This window comes from Delphinapterus leucas, chromosome 19 (genome assembly GCF_059928025.1).
Source record: "Delphinapterus leucas isolate spDelLeu-1000000601 "Yukka" chromosome 19, BTC_Dleu_Yukka2, whole genome shotgun sequence".
NCBI classification, from domain to species: Eukaryota; Metazoa; Chordata; class Mammalia; order Artiodactyla; family Monodontidae; genus Delphinapterus; species Delphinapterus leucas.
In genome coordinates, this window is record NC_143147.1 from 11,338,881 (window position 1) to 11,357,514 (window position 18,634).

The 18,634-nt window shown below is 40.8% G+C and overlaps 1 pseudogene; it reads right to left on the minus strand.

Moving 5' to 3' along the window:
* Window positions 1-1,601: 1,601 nt before the first annotated feature.
* LOC111167731 (calpastatin pseudogene) overlaps window positions 1,602-18,634 on the minus strand; it is a 38,401-nt pseudogene continuing 21,368 nt past the window's right edge.

An 18,634-nucleotide genomic window follows, 5' to 3' on the forward strand; every position in this document is an offset into this window, starting at 1 on the left:
TCGATTTTGGGGATACAAATAAATTTTAGCAGGAGGCAAATTCGCAAAGATGGAATCACAAATAATGAGGATCAACTCTATTTCAGTATATGTCTCTGAAAAATATAAACTCTTTCTAAAAAGCACAACCAAAGTCCCATGTCCCATTACTATATCTAAAAATTCTAACAGTAATTACTTTTAATTTTTTATTTATTTTATTTTATTTTTTAAAATTGATGTATGCGGGACTTCCCTGGTGGCACAGTGGTTAAGAATCCGCCTGCCAATGCAGGGGACACGGGTTCGAGCCCTAGTCCGGGAAGATCCCACATGCCGTGGAGCAACTAAGCCCATGTGCCACAACCACTGAGCCTGTGCTCTACAGCCCAAGAGCCACAACTACCGAGCCCGCGAGCCACAACTACTGAAGCCCGTGTGCCTAGAGCCCGTGATCCGCAACAAGAGGAGCCACCGCAACGAGAAGCCCGTGCACCGCAACGAAGAGTAGCCCCCGCTCACCGCAACCAGAGAAAGCCCGAGCGCAGCAACGAAGACCCAACGCAGCCATAAATAAACAAATGTATGTTTAAAAATTGATGTATAGTTGATTTACAAGGTTGTGCTAATTTCTGCTGTACGGCAAAGTGACTCAGTTATACATATATATACATTCTTTTTAAAATATTCTTTTCTATTATGGTTGATCCCAGGAGATTGGATGTAGTTCCCTGTGCTATACAGTAGGATCTTGTTGCTTATCCATTCTAAATGTAATAGCTTGCATCTGCTGACCCCAAACTCCCCGTCCATCCCTCTTCTCCCCCCCTTCTCCCTTAGCAACCACAAGTCTGTTCTCTATGTCTGTGAGTCTGTTTCTAACAGTAATTACTTGAAATCATTAAATGTCCAGTCTCTGTTCACATTTCCCTGTCTCATAATTTGTTTTTCAGGTAGAGTTTATTTGAATCATCTTTCAAAGATGTTGTCAGCTTTGCCAACTGGCCTCAACTTTCCCACTTATTCCAGCAATATTTTAACGCTACTCACACGTCGTTCCACCAAACTCTCAAGTCAGTGGCTTTCAAGCTCACCTCTGGGTGCTTTTTCCTTTACTGCTCAGGTGTGTGCTGCACTGCGTGTCTGAAACTGTGGGTGGGCTCGGATCGGCACTACATTTAACAGAAAGTCCTCAGAGTTTTTTTCATGCAGAAAATGCCCTTCCTTGTTTTGCAAAGTTGATGCAGACTTTTTGCTAATTTTTCTTTATGGGAGAATGGCAGTTCTATGGACATTTTGAAGGGGGGGGGGATATATATACAATGGAATATTACTCAGCCATAAGAAAGAATGAAATAATGCCATCTGTGGCAACATGCATGGACCTAGATAGAGATCATCGTACTTAGTGAAGTAAGTCAGAGACAAATATATATCGCTTATATGTGGAATCTAAAAAAATGATACAAATGAACTTATTTACAAAACAGAAACAGACTCACAGACACAGAAAACAAACTTATGGTTACCAAAGGGGAAGGAGGGGAGGGATAAATTAGGAGTTTGGGATTAAAATATACACACTACTATATATAAAATAGATAACCAACAAGGACCTGCTGTACAGCACAGGGAGCTCTACTCAGTATCTTGTAATAATCTACAAAGGAAGAGAATGTAAATGTAAATGTAAATAGATACAGATATATAGATATTCAAAGTTTCTCAATACTCAGTAGAATAACACAGGTGAACCAGACAAATTCAGTTTCTTTTCAGGAAAAGAATAACAAACAATGTTTAGGATGTCAAAAGACTCAACAAATACCACTGTCTAGAAGCCACTCAGAAAATATTTCTGCTGTCAAAGCCTTTTGTTCTTCAAAAGTCACCATCTACCAGATGAAGATTTTAATATGCAGATACCAAATAGTGTGAACTTTAATTTGTACTTTTTCCACCAGCTTTTCGCTTGGAAGCTTCCTCCTTTGCCTTTGCAGAATCCTTTGCTTTATCCCCATTCTTGGGTGCTTTGGAGCTGGAAGCAGTTTTCTTGTCTTGGTCCTTTGCTGTGTTCTCTGAGGTTTCTGTAGTTGACTGACAGCTGTCAAAGTCCCCTGAGAGGGCATCAGTGAGGTCTTGGGCATCTGCAGGTTTCTCTGATGCCTCAGGTTTCTTTGTAGGTGGTGTCGCTGATTCGACCGCATCGTCATCATCCAAGAGATGTCGATATTCAGGTGGGATGGTGTCATCCCTTTATCCCAGTTTGTCTCTGTGTTCAGCTTTCGCTTTTGCCTGGACTTTATCCTCTAGGGGGTTTGTTCCCATCTGGGTCAGGCTGTCTTTGCCCGAGACTGTCAGAAAGTTGATCCGGGGCATTGTCAAGTTCTTTGTCACCACTCTGGGGAGTGTCAGGGGGCGGACCTGCATAGTGGGTGGGTGGAGCTGGGGTTGGGGAAACTACTTCAGAGATGACAGCCGAAAGTTTAGCATCTTCAAATTGAAGAGATGAAGTGTTTGGGGGAACGTTGAAGTCCTTGGACAAAGCATTAAGGAGGAAGTCTTCACTCAAGGGTGGGAGCGGTTCCTTGGGCTCTTTTATATCTATAGTTATAGATATACAGATATCTATATCTCTATATATCTGATGCACTTTGCTGTACACCTGAAACTAACACAACATTGTAAATCAACTACACTTGAATAAAAATTTTTTAAAAATAAAATATTTAAAAAGCCACCTAGAAAAAAAAAACCAAAACCAGAAACATGTCATCCTAAACTGGAAAGATTTAGTTTCAAAAGACCCACAGTACTCTTCATTTTACAGCTAGTAAGTAAGCTTATACATTTAAAACAGACAAAAGAAGGATCCACCATGTAGAGAACTGCTCAGTCCCCTAATGTCTAGATGCCATTGAGAATTCACTCATTAGAAACATTTTTTTTTCTACAAAGATTTCTTGAGCAACTACCATGTGTCAGGCTCTGTGCTAGATGCCAGACTTATAAAGAGGAACAGGCAGAGTCCCTACCCTAATGCTTGTCACTGACTATACAACAAGAGAGTCACACCCGTGGCTTCTGAGGACCAGTGAGATCCCTACTGGGCCAACAATGGGAGCAGAGGATTCTAGGAGCAGAGGAAGGTGATTCGTTCTGCCTGGGGCTCCGGTATCTGGAAAGCATCACTAACGAGGTAGTACTGAGGGTACATGAATGGACAGTAGGAAGAAGGCAAACGATGTGCTTGGCCATTAGTGGGTAACCTGGTGCTTCTAGATCATAAAGACACGAGACTGAAAAAGTAAGCTGGTGTGTGATAATGGAAGTCTTTAATGTAAAGACTTTGGGCTTTATCTCTTAGGCAGTAGAAATCCCTGGATATTCTTAAAAACAGCATCATGGCATGATTAGAAGTCTAATGAAATAAGAAACAGCAACCAACTGAATCATTCTTAAATGATCAAGACTAGATTCAAACCAACTCCAAATCTAACCAGAATTTAAAAGTATTTCAGATATGAGACGAATAGCACATAAAATGTAAGGAATCCCATTTGTTTGATTAAGACAGAAAGAAGAGTGCACAAGTGATTTTCATTCAAGTTCAGTCTGAAGCCTAACTTCTTATCTGGTGCTTTTACAGAGAAAAGGAAACCAGTCTCCCAGGTTTAAATTTGGATTCCCAAGGTATATCTGACTTTGTAGCCAGGACACAAAGCCCCTTAGTGATGCTAGTATTTTTCTTCTGGTTCAAGATTGCATTTTCTTCCAGGTCAGTGAAAAAAAGCACTTCGGTCACACACTCACCATTATCTACTTTTTTTCTCTTGATTCCTGGTATATGCAGCATGTGGGAAAAAGACCATGGTCCCCTGATCCACCTTTGTCCTCATTAATGTGTCTTATTTAAATGTGTAGACTTCTGATTTTTACTCCAGAAAAAAAGACGTTTTACTCTTTAAATTTATATATGCTGCCCAATGCCCTGAAGTGCTAGAATATACCAGACTTTTCTTTCTCCCTTTCTTTCTCCCTTCCTTTCTTTCTCCCTTCCTTCCTTCCTTTCTTTCCTCCCTTCCTCCTTCCCTTCCTTCCTTCCTTCCTTATTACAATTATTAAGAATTTTGAAGATACTGGCAATAATTTTCAGACACCAGACTTTCTCCTAATAATCTAGAATCAGTCTAGGACCAACTTAGAATCTCTGGATCTTTATGAGTAATGGAGGATACTTTTAGGAACACTTTTCAGAGGCCTAGGAATGTTCCTCTCCAGCTAAGACATCTCCCAGCCACACCTCCATGTGTCTGTAAACACACGTCCCTCAGACACACCCTGGTCTTCATCAGCCTCCCTAATAAAGCAGTGCACACATTAAGGCCCATCTGGTCTGCCCTTAAAAGCAAGTCTCTGCAGGCATCAGAGGAATCTTCTGGCCACTTCCATCTGTCAGTTCACTAACCGCTGACATTACCCAAGGCCTCAGAACCACATCTACTAGAGTTGGGAAGAGATCTTAAAGACCATCTAACCCGTATGTGTTCACATTTTATTTTTGCAACAAACTCTTTTCTTCAAACAAATTAATATCTCAGATCAAATTTAAAACATCTTAAGAGAGCTCACTGCTTGATATAAAACACGTACAAGTGGTGGGAAAACTTAAGTTTTCCTCCCCCCCCACCCCACCACAGGTCTGAAAGGCAAAACCCTTGGGCCCTGCAGAGCCTAGTTTGAAAACCAATGGCTAATTGAACTCTCTCCTTTCATAAGTGATGAAACAAAGGTTCAGACACATGAAGCCATCTGCCCAAGGTCACAGCATTCAAAGAGAAGTCAGTATCCTAATTCTAGTCTGATTTATCCCAAAGCCTCAGGTCCTTCCACAGGGTCCTGCATGCTGCCCACCTTGCACTGCTGGAGGCTTATCCCCAGTGGTTTCTACCAAGGTAGAATTGTGGACGTTCATTTTGATGATCTATTTGCTTGGTAATAAGTCTTGTTATATTATTTTTCTCTCTTTCTTAAGAAGTACAACTCACAGTTTTGCTCATGAAGTACAAGTTGTTTTTGGGGGGGTTTTTTTGCATCTTGTACCTAAAGCAATGAAGTCTGGCCCAGGAGCACATATTCATCAGTGTGATGTAGACTTCTACCTGTATTTCTTTTGGTGAATTTTCTGCTCACACCATAGCTAGTGTCGACCATGTTTATGAATGTTTCATCCTCTCTGGCATTGGTTGACTTTTTCATCTTGCTGGAGTTGCTCCCACATAGAGTGGTTATATAGTTTATCTTCTAAACTGGGACATTTTTGAGAGTAAAAGGGGATTCAACTAATTACTAACCTGGGACAACAGGTGTAAACCAGGACTGTCCTGGACAAACCAGGACATCCCACAGCCGGGATGATGCTGAAGAAGTTTCAGTTGGGTAGAGTAATATGCTTTTTTTTTTTTTTTAACATTTTAAAAATATTAAAAAATAGTTAATTTAAAATGTTGTGTTATTTTCAGGTATATAGCAAAGTGATTCAGTTACACATATCTATCTATTCTTTTTCAGATTCTTTTCCATTATAGGTTATTACAAGATACTGAATATAGTTCCCTGTGTTATACAGAAGTTCCTTGTTGTTTATCTCTTTTATATATACTAGTGTGTATCTGTTCATCCCAAACATGGAAACCACAGGAGAAATGATGGAGAAGTACAAACACCAAGAGAAAAAAACAGAAAGTTTGAGGAACTGGTGTGATTGGCAACTTGCAACCAGAATAATGAGCTCTGAGGCTGGTTGATTGGAACCTACAGTCCATAGGACTGGGTAGCCGATATGGGCAAAGAGAGAGTAGGAAGGAGTAAAAGCGGAGGAAACCTCCAAAAGCAGGTTAGAGAATAGAAGTGGCTGTAAGTAGGGAATGTGGTTACTGAGTTTTCTTCAACTGTCTACACAGAATTGTCTACACCAGACTTTCTAGCAGGGTGAGTCCTAAATTCCTGCAACAATGACAGGAGACAGGAGGTACTCTGATACTCCTCGGAGACAGATCTGAGGACATCCTGACAAGGATGAGCTCTGGAGGATGTGATGGAGGAGAAGAATGTTGGCATCACCTCAGCACGTGACACTGGGGTTAGAGAGGACAGCTGCCCCCATTCCCAGTTGGTGCTGGTCCCATAGCACTGTTGTCTGCCTGCAGCCACATCAGAATTCTCAAACCAGGCTTGTGAGGGTCTCACCACTGAGAAGCTATGTGGTCCTGATGCTTACTTAGCAGAAAGGCAGCCATTTTGGGTTGCTTCATATGTCATGGTCACCCAACAACTATTGATGTCACATCTGAGCCTCGGAAGGGCGGACGGCATTATTCAAAGTCACCAGCAAGTGAATGACAGAGCTCAGACTTTATTTCAAGCCTCTGGAATCCTAGTGAAGCACTCTCTCTTCCATGAAGGGATGTCATATGACTCTCATGCATTTTCAGCTTTTAAATTTCAGGTTTGAAATTCGATGTTGAACATGGACAGTTTGCCACTAATCGTGGACCTCTGAGTAAATTCAGTCTTTCACAACATGGTGTTTTACAATCGTTGACAGGTAACAGGGATGACAAAAGTCGACATCGATGTCTTTTGACTTTAAATTGGTAATGATCTGTAAGGTTCATCCATCATGTGAAGGCAGCCTAGAATTAAATCCATGCGTAACACAAGGGAAATCGTTGCCCTGTAGCTGTTGATTTTCTCCTTGCAGTTCTAGGGGGGAGGGGTAATGCGATTTTGCTCCACCTATGGGATGTTATAGGAAAAGTCAACTTGCTAGTGTGTGACATGGGCCAACAGCATCATCTGGAAACACAAAGATTCAGGTCCCACTTCAGACCTTCTGAATCAGAATCTGTATTTTAACAATACCCCCCAGAAGATCTGTAAGCACATTACAGTTGAGAAGCACAAACTTGCAGGCTTGCTGAGTTGCAGAAGAAGAATCTGTCAGCTATGAATGGGCCTTTCATGGTCAGCTTTGTCCTGCCCCTAACTGATTTGCAGGGACTGGATGCAGAGTCTCAGTGCACTCAGTAAAGTCATCTGGCTGTTTTTCAGGCAGCTTATCTCCAGTAAAGCATGGTGAGAAAACAAGGCAGGTGAACACCGGGTATTGGCACATCCATCTATGTAGATATGTTTCCTAGAATTAATTTTAACTTGTGAATTTTTCTTCTCCCTACTGACGGGGTAGAATTTTGTTATACCTCTCACACCTCTATAACCAAAGACTTCCTAGCCCTAGCTAATTTCTCATTTGCATTGAAATTGTATTGAACAAGAATGAAACAATAAAAGGACTCGAAATGGTCCCTTGTAAAGCTCTAGAATCAAATTTAACCAGAGTTGGAATAAATCACTTCAAACCTCTTCTCCCATCAAGTCCATTTCCTCCTTTGGTGTCACCATCTCTTCACAGGGACATGATTGGGTGACTAATTGTGGATTTCCCCAGGCTTCCAGACTGGATTTTACAACTTGCTTAAGGATTGTTGACTTCTTGGTCATGGCTGACTGGTTCCCGTCCCTTTTGCCAAAAGACTAAAGCTTCCTGCTTCCCTATAATCTCTTGCATATGAATTTTTTGCTCCTGATGGAGTTACTAAGCTGATCAAATTGTCATCCTAAGTCAAACATCAACATCAAGGATTATTTCATGTTACAAGTATTCTTTTCTCAGAAGCAAGACAATCTTACCCCAGGTTCCCAGAAGGATCTGAATATTTGTATACTTATCTCATGTTGCCCGAACGTTTCTGGAGCTCACCAGCCCAGGGCTGGTAACAGGACTGCATTTCTATCTGTGCCCAAATTGTAATCCTTTGAGCTCAAGCAACAACAAAGCCTCCTCTCCTTTGTCCATCAGTTACTTTCAGGTGGTCCCCACGAAGTTCCTCCCGGATATGTCCAAACCAGGCAGTCAGCTGTGGTTGCCAAGCAGCCTCTTCTGTCCTAGCTTGTCCTGCTGCCAAGCTTAATTACTAACCCCAGCTTCCCTAATAACTAGACAAAAGCATTCAGGCTTATAATGAATTTTTTAAAAAGATATTGGGGAGTGTGTGATAACTAGCACTATTTGAGCTTCAGCTCAGATAATGCCAAATGCAAAGTACCACCCTCAGCGATATTATGGTCGGTCCTTGATTATGTGTGGCAATAAAGTGGGAGGGGCAGTGAGTGGCCTTGTTTTCATCTTTTCCAGATCTACATGTATTCTTTTTTTTTTTTCTGGGATGCAAGGATGGTTTAACATACGCAAGTCAGTAAATGTGATCTGCTACATTAATAGAATGAAAGATAAAAGTCACATGGTCATTTCAATACATGCATAAAAACATTTGACAGAATATAACATCCTTTCATGATGAAAAACTCAACACAGCAAAGGCCATATATGACTAAGCCACAGCTAATACCATATTCAACCATGGAAATCTGGAAACATCTTTATTGGGGTATAATTGCTTTACAATGGTGTGTCAGTTTCTGCTTTATAACAAAGTGAATCAGTTATACATATAATATGTCCCCATATCTCTTCCCTCTTGCGTCTCCCTCCCTCCCCACCCCCATCCCACCCCTCTAGGTGGTCACAAAGCACCGAGTTGATCTCCCTGTGCTACATGTATTCTTGAAGCGAATTCAGCCATGCATTCAACAAAGACAGCCTTGTTCTTCCATGCTGTCAGTAGAGTTACAACTCTAGGGGTGCCTGCAACAGACCAAGGATCTGGACTGTTCTGAGAATGGGGAGCCATATGATGTTTTTTATTGACCAACAGAAGCTTAGCATGTATATGACGCACTGTAGGTGCCTAGTATTTGCTGAGTGAGTAAGGGAATCCACTCAAGCACGCTCTCTGGATCCAAGCAACCCAAGCCTCGAGAAGACGGATGTGAGGAGCTGATTGACCATGCCTGGAACCAGGAGGTGGGTAGAAGAGAAGGAAACAGGGGACGCCACTTTTCTTGTTTTGCCACCTCATTCCCATAATGAGCCTCGGACTTAGGAGTCTGGATATAAAAGTCATGCTTATTTTTTTTCTCTTATACTGTTTTCTTATTTTACATATGATTCCTTCTGTTCTTACCAACCTCCGTGGTTTAAAATAGTGGGCTTCCAGGCTTCCCTGGTGGTGCAGTGGTTAAGAGTCCGCCTGCCGATGCAGGGGACATGGGTTCGTGCCCCAGTCCAGGAAGATCCCACATGCCGCGGAGCAGCTGGGCCCGTGAGCCATGGCCGCTGAGCCTGTGCGTCCGGAGCCTGTGCTCCTCAACGGGAGAGGCCACAGCAGTGAGAGGCCCGCGTAATTAAAAAAAAAAAAAATTAGTGGGCTTCCAATTGTGATGCGTGTGCAAGTTCATACCTTCATGCACCCAATTCCCTATTGAAGAGCTCCACTTGGACTACTTTCCTTTGGTTCATCAAACTTGAAGCCAAAACTAACTCAATCATCCTCTCCAATGCAGGTCTTCCTTCTCGATTTCTTATGTGGTTGGCAGGTGCACCCATACACCCAGCTTCCCAAGACTGAAAACACCTTTATCCTTTTTTTCTTCCTCTCTCTCACTGCTGGCATCCAACCAATCTTCAAAAACCACTGAGTCTAGTCTCTGAATCTGTCTCAAACCTGTTCACTTCTTTCCATTCCTTTACCTATCTCCTGATATCATGGCCACGTATGGGTGTGCAGTTGCGAACTGTGTGTTATACAAGCTGTGGACACGCGACTCGTGCTGTTGTCTATTTAGAAGGTGCCCCTTGCGGTGCGTGCTAAGCTCAGCCTGCACGGATCACTGCAGGCATTCACCCCTTCTGTCCATCGGCCAGAGTGACTTTTCAAAAGATAAGTCTAACCATCCTCCCCCTCTCTGCTTAGAACACTTTATTGCCCTTAGTACTGATGAGTTTGCTCGGGCGGCCATAACAAAATACCACGGCCTGGCGGGCTTCAACAACAGATTTTCTCACAGTTCTTGAGGCTGAAAGTCCAAGATCAAGGTATCAGCAGAGCTTTCTTCTGAGCCCTTTCCTTTTCCTTGGCTGCTAGATTGCTGTCTTCATCCTATGTCTTGACACGGTCTTCCCGCTGTGTGTCTGAATCTCCTCTTATGAGGATACCAGTCACATTGGTTAGGACTCGCCCTAATAACTGCAGTTTAGTTTAATTACCTCTTTAAGTACCCTTTCTCCAAATACAGTCACATTTTGAGGTCCTGGAGATTAGGGATTCAACATATGAATTTGGGGAAGTGGTGCAGGGACATGGCTCAGCCGCAAACACCCTTGGGATAAAATCCGACCTGCCTAATATGGCTTTCAAGGCCTCTCAGGGTGGGACCACTGCCCTCCCTCTGGCCCCAGCTCTCACCCTTCCCTCTGGCACTCTCTACTCCACCTCGTCAGACCCGCCCCCCACCTCTGGGCCCTCTCCCATCTTCTGAGTGGCCTCTGCAGACGCCGTCACCTCTGCCTGGAATACCGATCTCCCCGTTCACCTGAGAAATGGCTACTCATCCTTCAAGCCTCATGGTAGATGCACCCCTTACACTGGCAAGCCCTTTGTGTGTCCAGGTGTCTAGATTCCAAGGTGTCTCTCTTTTGATTTCCTGTGAAATCTTAGGTTTTCACCAATTACAGTACTTTTTGCACTCTTGTATAATTACCAGTTGGCTTGTCTGTAACCCCGAGCAGGCAAGAGCCATTGTGTTCATGAGAAGGCCCTTGAAAACCAAAAGGTCTCTGAGACACACAGAAATGAATTCTGAAATACGGCCCATGTGAGTGGGAGGCCCATGGGGGTAGGGATCCGGGCAGATGGGTCTCTGGGCTTCTGAACACACTTTCATCCACTGTTGCTTAATCTCCATGAGCTTAAAAGCTACTGGGGACTCAATTGTCACGTGGCATTTAGTCTTATAAGTCCAAATTACAGCTTGGAAGTCATCCAGCAAATTCATTTCTGGGTAAGGCAAGCATATGAAAAGATTGCAGTATGTGATTCCATGTCCAAAATATTATAGTAAGTATCAGTCACATTTGCATTCAAATGTTATGCTATTTATTCCAAATACGGCAGTGCTGTGATTATGTGATAAACACGAAACAGGCAAAATGGTTATTTACATTTTGTCTTCAGTTTTCTAATAACAGTGTTTAAGTTTACTGATCTTGTTTTTTTTTTTCTCTCTCATTCAGCCTGCTGTCATTTTCTCTGAAAATCATGTAAATAACCAACCCAGTAGGAAATAATGTTTCCTGTTCTCTCTTTCTTTTTACTTGTATAGAGACTCTCATCTTTACCCTTCTGTCTTGAATGGACTGTGTTAAGCAAAGACAAGATATGTTGGATCATAATTAAAGGAATATTTATTTAAATCTATCACCAGAAGAAAGAGACACACTTTCTGTGGCCCCAAATTTCCAAGGACCAGGCACATGATCAGGAAACCCGATTCGAACTCATGAGACCAGAGATTTGAGAACTGCACCTGCCCCATGATCGCCTTCAGGGATGTTTTAAACTTTAATCTGTATCCTATAAGTAATACATATTTTTAAAATTAGAAAATAAAAGTAGGCAAAAACAAACCACCAACTTAAAAACATTTCAATAGCATTATGCTGTATTATAATTTGTTTTTTTCTTATTATTCCATGTTCACAAATATACTTCTATAATATCATTTTATTGTTAAATCTGTTTATCCTTCACTATATAATATCCATAGTCACTGCAAAAATTTATACACTTAGAATCTGAAATTCTTTAGGTCTCTCACCCCAATCCAACTCCTTAGGTATATACCCTTATTTGAAAATGTATTGAGGTTTTCAATAAACTTTTTACTTTGGAAAAATTTTGGATTTTCATAAAAACTGCCAAGATAGTATAGAGAGTTCCCACATGCCCCTCACCCAGTTTTCCCATTGTTCACACCTTATATGACTGTGGTACTTTTGTCAAAATTAAGAAACTGATGTTGGTATATTACGCTTAAATAAATTCCAAACTTTGAGTTTCATCAGTTTTCCATTGATGTCCTCTTTTTGTTCAGGATCCAGTCCAGGGCACCACACTGTACATAGCTGTCATGTCTCCCAGGCACCCCCTGGTCTGTGACAGTTTCTCTGTCATTCCTTGTTTTTCCTGATCGTGACAGAATTGAGGAGTACAGGTCTGGGAGGACAATCGTTTTAAGCCATTCATCGATATTCTTCCACGTATGTGTGTTAATGTGCTAAACATAGCGAGATATAAATTTTGATACAAATATGACTTATACTCTACTCTTGTTTTATAATTTTTAAAATTGTGATGTAATCCTGTATCATCACTTAAAAAAAAAAAACAGTTTCGGGCTTCCCTGGTGGCGCAGTGGTTGAGAGTCCGCCTGCCGATGCAGGGGACACGGGTTCGTGCCCCAGTCCGGGAGGATCCCACATGCCACGGAGCGGCTGGGCCCGTGAGCCATGGCCGCTGAGCCTGCGCGTCCGGAGCCTGTGCTCCGCAACGGGAGAGGCCACAACAGTGAGAGGCCCGCGTACCGCAAAAAAAAAAACCAAAAAACAGTTTCATAGTATTTCATTGTGGAAACTAAATCTTCATTCTTAACCAGCCTCAGATGACAGATGTCTCCTTAACCTTCTATATTGAGATTCCCAACTCTGCTGCAATGACCATCCTTGATCTATATTTCCAGGCATGTCCCTGATCATTTTCTAAGGATAAATATGAAAAGTTGCCAAAGACTTTTCTCTAAAAAAATGATCTAAATGGCCCATTAGGTCTCCAAAAAGTTTTTGTGTATTTACACTGCCAGCGTCCATGCACACATCTGCATATCACCCGGCAATGCTTTCCCTGACACGGAGAGCTGCTGTCCTTCAGCTCTGACAACTTGATAGAAGAAAAGTGGCTGATGACACGTGTGGCTGAATTTTCTTCATGTCTATTAGCCATATGTCTTTCTTCTTTTTATGGCCATGATCACATTAGGATAGGGGGAGGAGAAGCGAACAGGTCATCTCTTTTTTAATTCATTTATAAAAGTTTATTCTGTATTGAGGCTCATAACCTCTTAACCTGATATCTTGAAATTATTTTTCTTCAGTTACTGTTCTCCTTATTTTGCTGATAAATTTTAGAAAGGGACATTTCAGTTTTTTTATTCAGCCAACAATCATGTTTCCCATGATAATTTCTGTTAAGTATTATAGTCATAAGGCCTTTTCCCATAATATCATTCCATTGTTATTCACCTGTATTTTCTTCTGATATTTTCATGTCTCTATTTCTTTAAATATTTAACCCAGTTGGGGTTTATTTTGGTTTGAGATAGGGTTCTAACTTTGTTTTACCAAATGGTTAGCCAGCTGTCTCAATACCATTTAATGAACAACCTAGCTTTTCACCACTGATTTGAAAGTCTATTTTAACACCTCATATTTGGGGACTGGAAGTAGACCACCTGTTAAGGACCCAGGAGAGGTTTCCAACAAGGGAAACAGGAACAGACAATAGTTGGAAACCTTTCCAATTTTGTTTCCAGTTAAATTGTCAGCGTTTGCCAAAAGATACAGTCCGAGCCAAATCCAAAGATACATTTCTATTCCTGCTTTGTCCAGACTTTATATCTCTCTTCTTCTGTTCTTTCCTCCCAGAAGTAGAGGTCACTGCCTTAGGGAGCAGCTCAGGACCTTAGGCAACTACTGTTTGCAAAACTGCACATGTGCTCTGGAATGAATTTTATTAAAAGCTTCCCCAAGGTTTATGGTAAACTTCCTACTTCTGCCATTTCTGTACATTTCTGCATAGAGAAAAAACTCTATCCCCCCCAACTGAAAAACCCACCACAAGTTACTAAGTACATAACAGCTTATAAGCTTATTTGCAAATTCATTGATTTATTTGAAGAATTAAAATTTACCTGACAATCACTATCTAGAGACCAGGCATTAAACTAAAATTTTTAAATTTCACCCATTTCTAAGGAGTGGATGTCATTATTGGCCCCCATTTTACAGGTGAGAAATTGAGGCACAGAGAGGTTAAGTAATCTTCTGAATGTCACACAGCTCTAAGTGGTGGAGGAAGAATTCCAACTCCATCACAGCCTATGCTGACAGCCATCACCTTCATCCAAAACTGAAGGTTGATACGTTCCCATGGTAACAATAAAGGGTTCCTTGTACAGCTTCTGATTTCTGGACTGAAAGACTTCAGTAACTACCAGTGACCACTTCCTGATCATCGTGATTTGCTTCACTCTTGAGGTGTTGTTTTTTTCTAGGTTGTGAAATGAAATCCGCAAGGACACCAAGTCTTGAGTTGGAGTGCGGGCTCCATATATTGCATTGCTAAGCCATTTCTCCGATGGTACAAAAATAAGGTCCATAGAGTTTTACTGGGTGCTGAGGCTTTATATCTGCTCTGTTTCCTCTGTGGATTATACCATGTACCCTGAATGATGGCAGCTGACCCAGAGCCAATGACTCCTCACATTTCTGTTTCTCCAGACCTCTCTGTGCTCCCTCCTGTCTGCTCACAGTGAGAAGTTTTGGGGGTTTTTTTGTTTTTTGTTTTGTTTTTTTCTGTACGCGGGCCTCTCACCGTTGTGGTCTCTCCCGTTTTGGAGCACAGGCTCCGGACGCGCAGGCTCAGCGGCCATGGCTCACGGGCCCAGCCGCTCCGCACGGCATGTGGGATCTTCCCGGACCGGGGCACGAACCCGTGTCCCCTGCATCGGCAGGCGGACTCTCAACCACTGCGCCGCCAGGGAAGCCCCATAGTGAGAAGTTTTGAGAGATTCATTACCTTTGCAGTTATTCATTTTCAGAAGATAGCAATTAGAATAGGATCTAGTCATCTCGTGCTCAAAGTACTTAAAGGGTCTTTTCCGTTCACCCCCTGATGTGTCCAACGGCCCACAGCTGTTTAGCGGCAGAGCGTGATGGATCCCTCAGATCTCCCGACCCCCTGACTTTCCTCTTTGTCCAACAGCTTGCTGCTGCCTTCAGCTGTACGACCAATCCGGCTTTTCGGTGATTTTTTTTTTTTTTTTTTTTGCAGTCACTGGATAGCTGACTCAGGTTTCATGTAACCAAACACAGCTTGAAAGCACCCTTCCCTGTCGCTTACAACAAAGTGTCCGTGGAAGAGTTTATGGTGGAGACGTATGTGCTTGACTTCAAGCTTCTCATCTTTTCTTAATAAAAAGACATGCAATATACAGTGTCGCACCCCCCGCCACGGAGGGATCAGAGCCTGGATAATTTGTAAGTACATCCCCTCACTCCTTTTAATGGTCCGATGTCACAAATGCTCTTTCCAGTGCCTGCAAAACACAGTTCTTGCATTTCTCGTTGTCACTGCGTTCGATCAGTGCACTCTGCAAAACGTGCTTTTAATTTTCTACCCAAAAATACTATGTGAAAACTGCAGTTGGCTCACTTGGCATCCATTCCCAGCCCCTTCTTTCTTGTCATGATCTACTCTGCAGTCTGAAAAATTGAATACTTATTCCTCAGCATCCTTTGTTGGCCACGTGAGATTAACCAAGTCTGTTGAGGGGTTTTCTGGGAAACAGTACTGATGAGAAGGAGGTAGAGACGCAGAAGGTGGGCTCTCTTCGTCTTTCTTTCTACCGGGAGTGTTGATGTGATGCCCAGAGGTGCAATAGCCATCTTGTAGCAATGAAGCAACAAACATAAAAATAAAAACCAAAAAGCTAAGGAAGACAGGATGAAAAGCTAAGAAGGGCCTGTGTCTCTGATGACATCACTAAGCATCTTTAAGAACTAGAGATCCCTAACATATATTGTTTGTTTTATTTTAAATACGAAAATATGGTTTTAAAAATATATTTTGAAAATAGGAAAATATAGAGAGAGCTGGTGAATAAAACTTAATCATAGTTGCAGTAGCTAATTTGCAAGTGCTGATATTTTAATAAGTGTTTTCTCAATATGCCATTTCTCTGAACATTTTTAACCTATTAAAATAGCATTACCGTCTACACTGCTTTGTAATTGGCTTTTTGTTTTTTATTTCATGATGAATTATGAGCATTTTCCCGTGGCATTAAATACTCTTATATAACATGGTTTAAAACAGCCCTGTTGTATTCTATTCTACGAATATGCCAATATTTCTTTAACCAATTCTTCATCGTTGGACTCTTTAGTTATTTGCTACTTTTTACCATTATTAATGCTTACATTATAAGCAACCTTGTCCATTAACCTTTATGTTAATCTCCTTTTCCTTAGGGTCAGTTCCCCAAAGTGGAATCATTTGGTCAGAAGGAATGATGATCTTTATTACTTTTGATACTTATTGGCAATATTTCTGCCAAAAAGTGTATTAAGGTGGTTCCTGCCATGACTGTGTTTATAAGTTGGTACACAGCTCAGAGCACTCTTCTAAAGTTTTGTCACTTTCATTTTATTTAAAGGGCTAATTACGAGGTCTCCCTTTTCTCCACATCCTCTCTAACATCTGTTATTTGTAGACTTTTTGACAATGGCCATTCTGACCAGTGTGAGGTGTTACCTCATGGTTGTTTTGATTTGCATTTCTCTAATAATTAGTGATGTTGAGCATCTTTTCATATGCCTCTTGGCCATCTGTATGTCTTCTTTGGAAAAATGTCTATTCAAGTCTTCTGCCCATTTTTTGACTGGGTTGCTTTTTGATATTGAGTTGTATGAGCTGTTTGTATATTTTGGATGTTAACCCCTTGTTGGTCATATCACTGGCAAATATTTTCTCCCGTTCAGTAGGTTGTCTTTTCACTTTGTTGATGGTTTCCTTTTGCTGTGCAAAACCTTTTAAGTTTAATTAGGCCCCATTTGTTTATTTCTGCTTTTATTTCTTTTGGTTTAGGCAACTGATCCAAGAAAATATTGCTACGATTTATGTCAAAGAGTGTTCTGCCTGTGTTATCTTTTAAGAGTTTTATGGTTTCAGATCTTACATTTAGGTCTTTAATCCATTTTAAGTTTATTTTTGTATATGGTGAGATGGAATGTTCTAATCTCATCGTTTTCCATGTAGCTGTCCAGTTTTCCCAGCACCACTTATTGAAGAGATTGTCTTTTCTCCATTGTATATTCTTGCCTCCTTTGTCATAGATTAACTGACCATAGGTGTGTGGGTTTATTTCTGGGCTCTCTATTCTGTTTCATTGATCTATGTGTCTCTTTTTGTGCTCATACCATGCCGTTTTGATTACTGTAGCTTTGTAGTAGAGTCTGAAGTCTGGGAGGGTATACCTCCAGTTTTGTTCTCTTGTCTCAGGATTCTTTTGGCAATTTGGGGTCATTTGTGGTTCCATATAAATTTTAAGATTATTTGTTCTAGTTCTGTGAAAATGTCATTGGTATTTTGATAGGGATTGCATTAAATTTGTAGACTGCTTTGGGTAGTATGGTCATTTTAATATTATTCCAACCCAAGAGCATGGGATATCTGGTGGGAATAAAAATTGGCGCAGCCACTATGGAAAAACTATGGAAAAGGATGGTGGTTACTTAAAAAACTAAAAACAGAGATACTGTATGTTCTAGCAATTCCACTCCTGTGTATATAGCCAGAAAAAATGAAAACATGAATTCGAAAGGATACATGTACCACAATGTTCACAGCAGCACTATTTACAACAGCCAAGACATGAAAGCAAACCATCTGCCTAACGCCAGACAATTGGATTAAAAAGATGTCATATGTATATGCAATGGAATATTATATTACTCGGCAATAAAAAATAATGAAGTACTACCATTTGCAGCAATGTGGATGGACCTAGAGAATATTATACTTAGTGAAATAAGTCAGAGAAAGACAAATACTGTATGATACCACTTACATATGGACTCTAAAAATTAATACAAATGAATGTATATGCAAAACAGAAGCAGACCCACACATATAGAAAATAAACTTTTGGTTACCAAAAGGGAGAGGGAAGTGGGGGGAGGGACAAATTAGGGTCATGGGATTAACAGATACAAACTACTATATTACAAAATAGATAAGCAACAAGGAAATACTGTATCACACAGAGAATTATACCCATTATCTTATAACAGACTATAATGGAGTATAATCTGCAAAAATATTGAATCACTAGGCTGTACACCTGAAACTAACACAACATTGGGGATCAACTATACTTCAATTTAAAAAATATGTTTGAAATGTATTTAGGGATTTGAAGAGTTTGCTTTAATTCCAAGTCCTTCTTTGATTCAGGGAAAGTTACCAATAAGAAAATCAATTTAAAAATATATATTTTTAAAAAACGTCTACTTAACAGGCCAAAAAGGAACCAATTCAAACCAAAACCCAGAATAATTAATTTGTTTAATTTTTATTTCCCCATTGCTTGAGAAGGGAAGCATTTTTTCATATTGGTTAGCTACTTATATCCTTTATGCAAATAATCTCTTTGGGCCTTTCTCCGATTATTTACTTATAGTACTCATATTTCTCTTAATGATTTATAAGAATTATTTATATTTTAAAGATAGCCATCATTTGTGTGTAAATGTTACAAATTTATTCCTATCCTGATTATATAATGTGCTTATATTCTC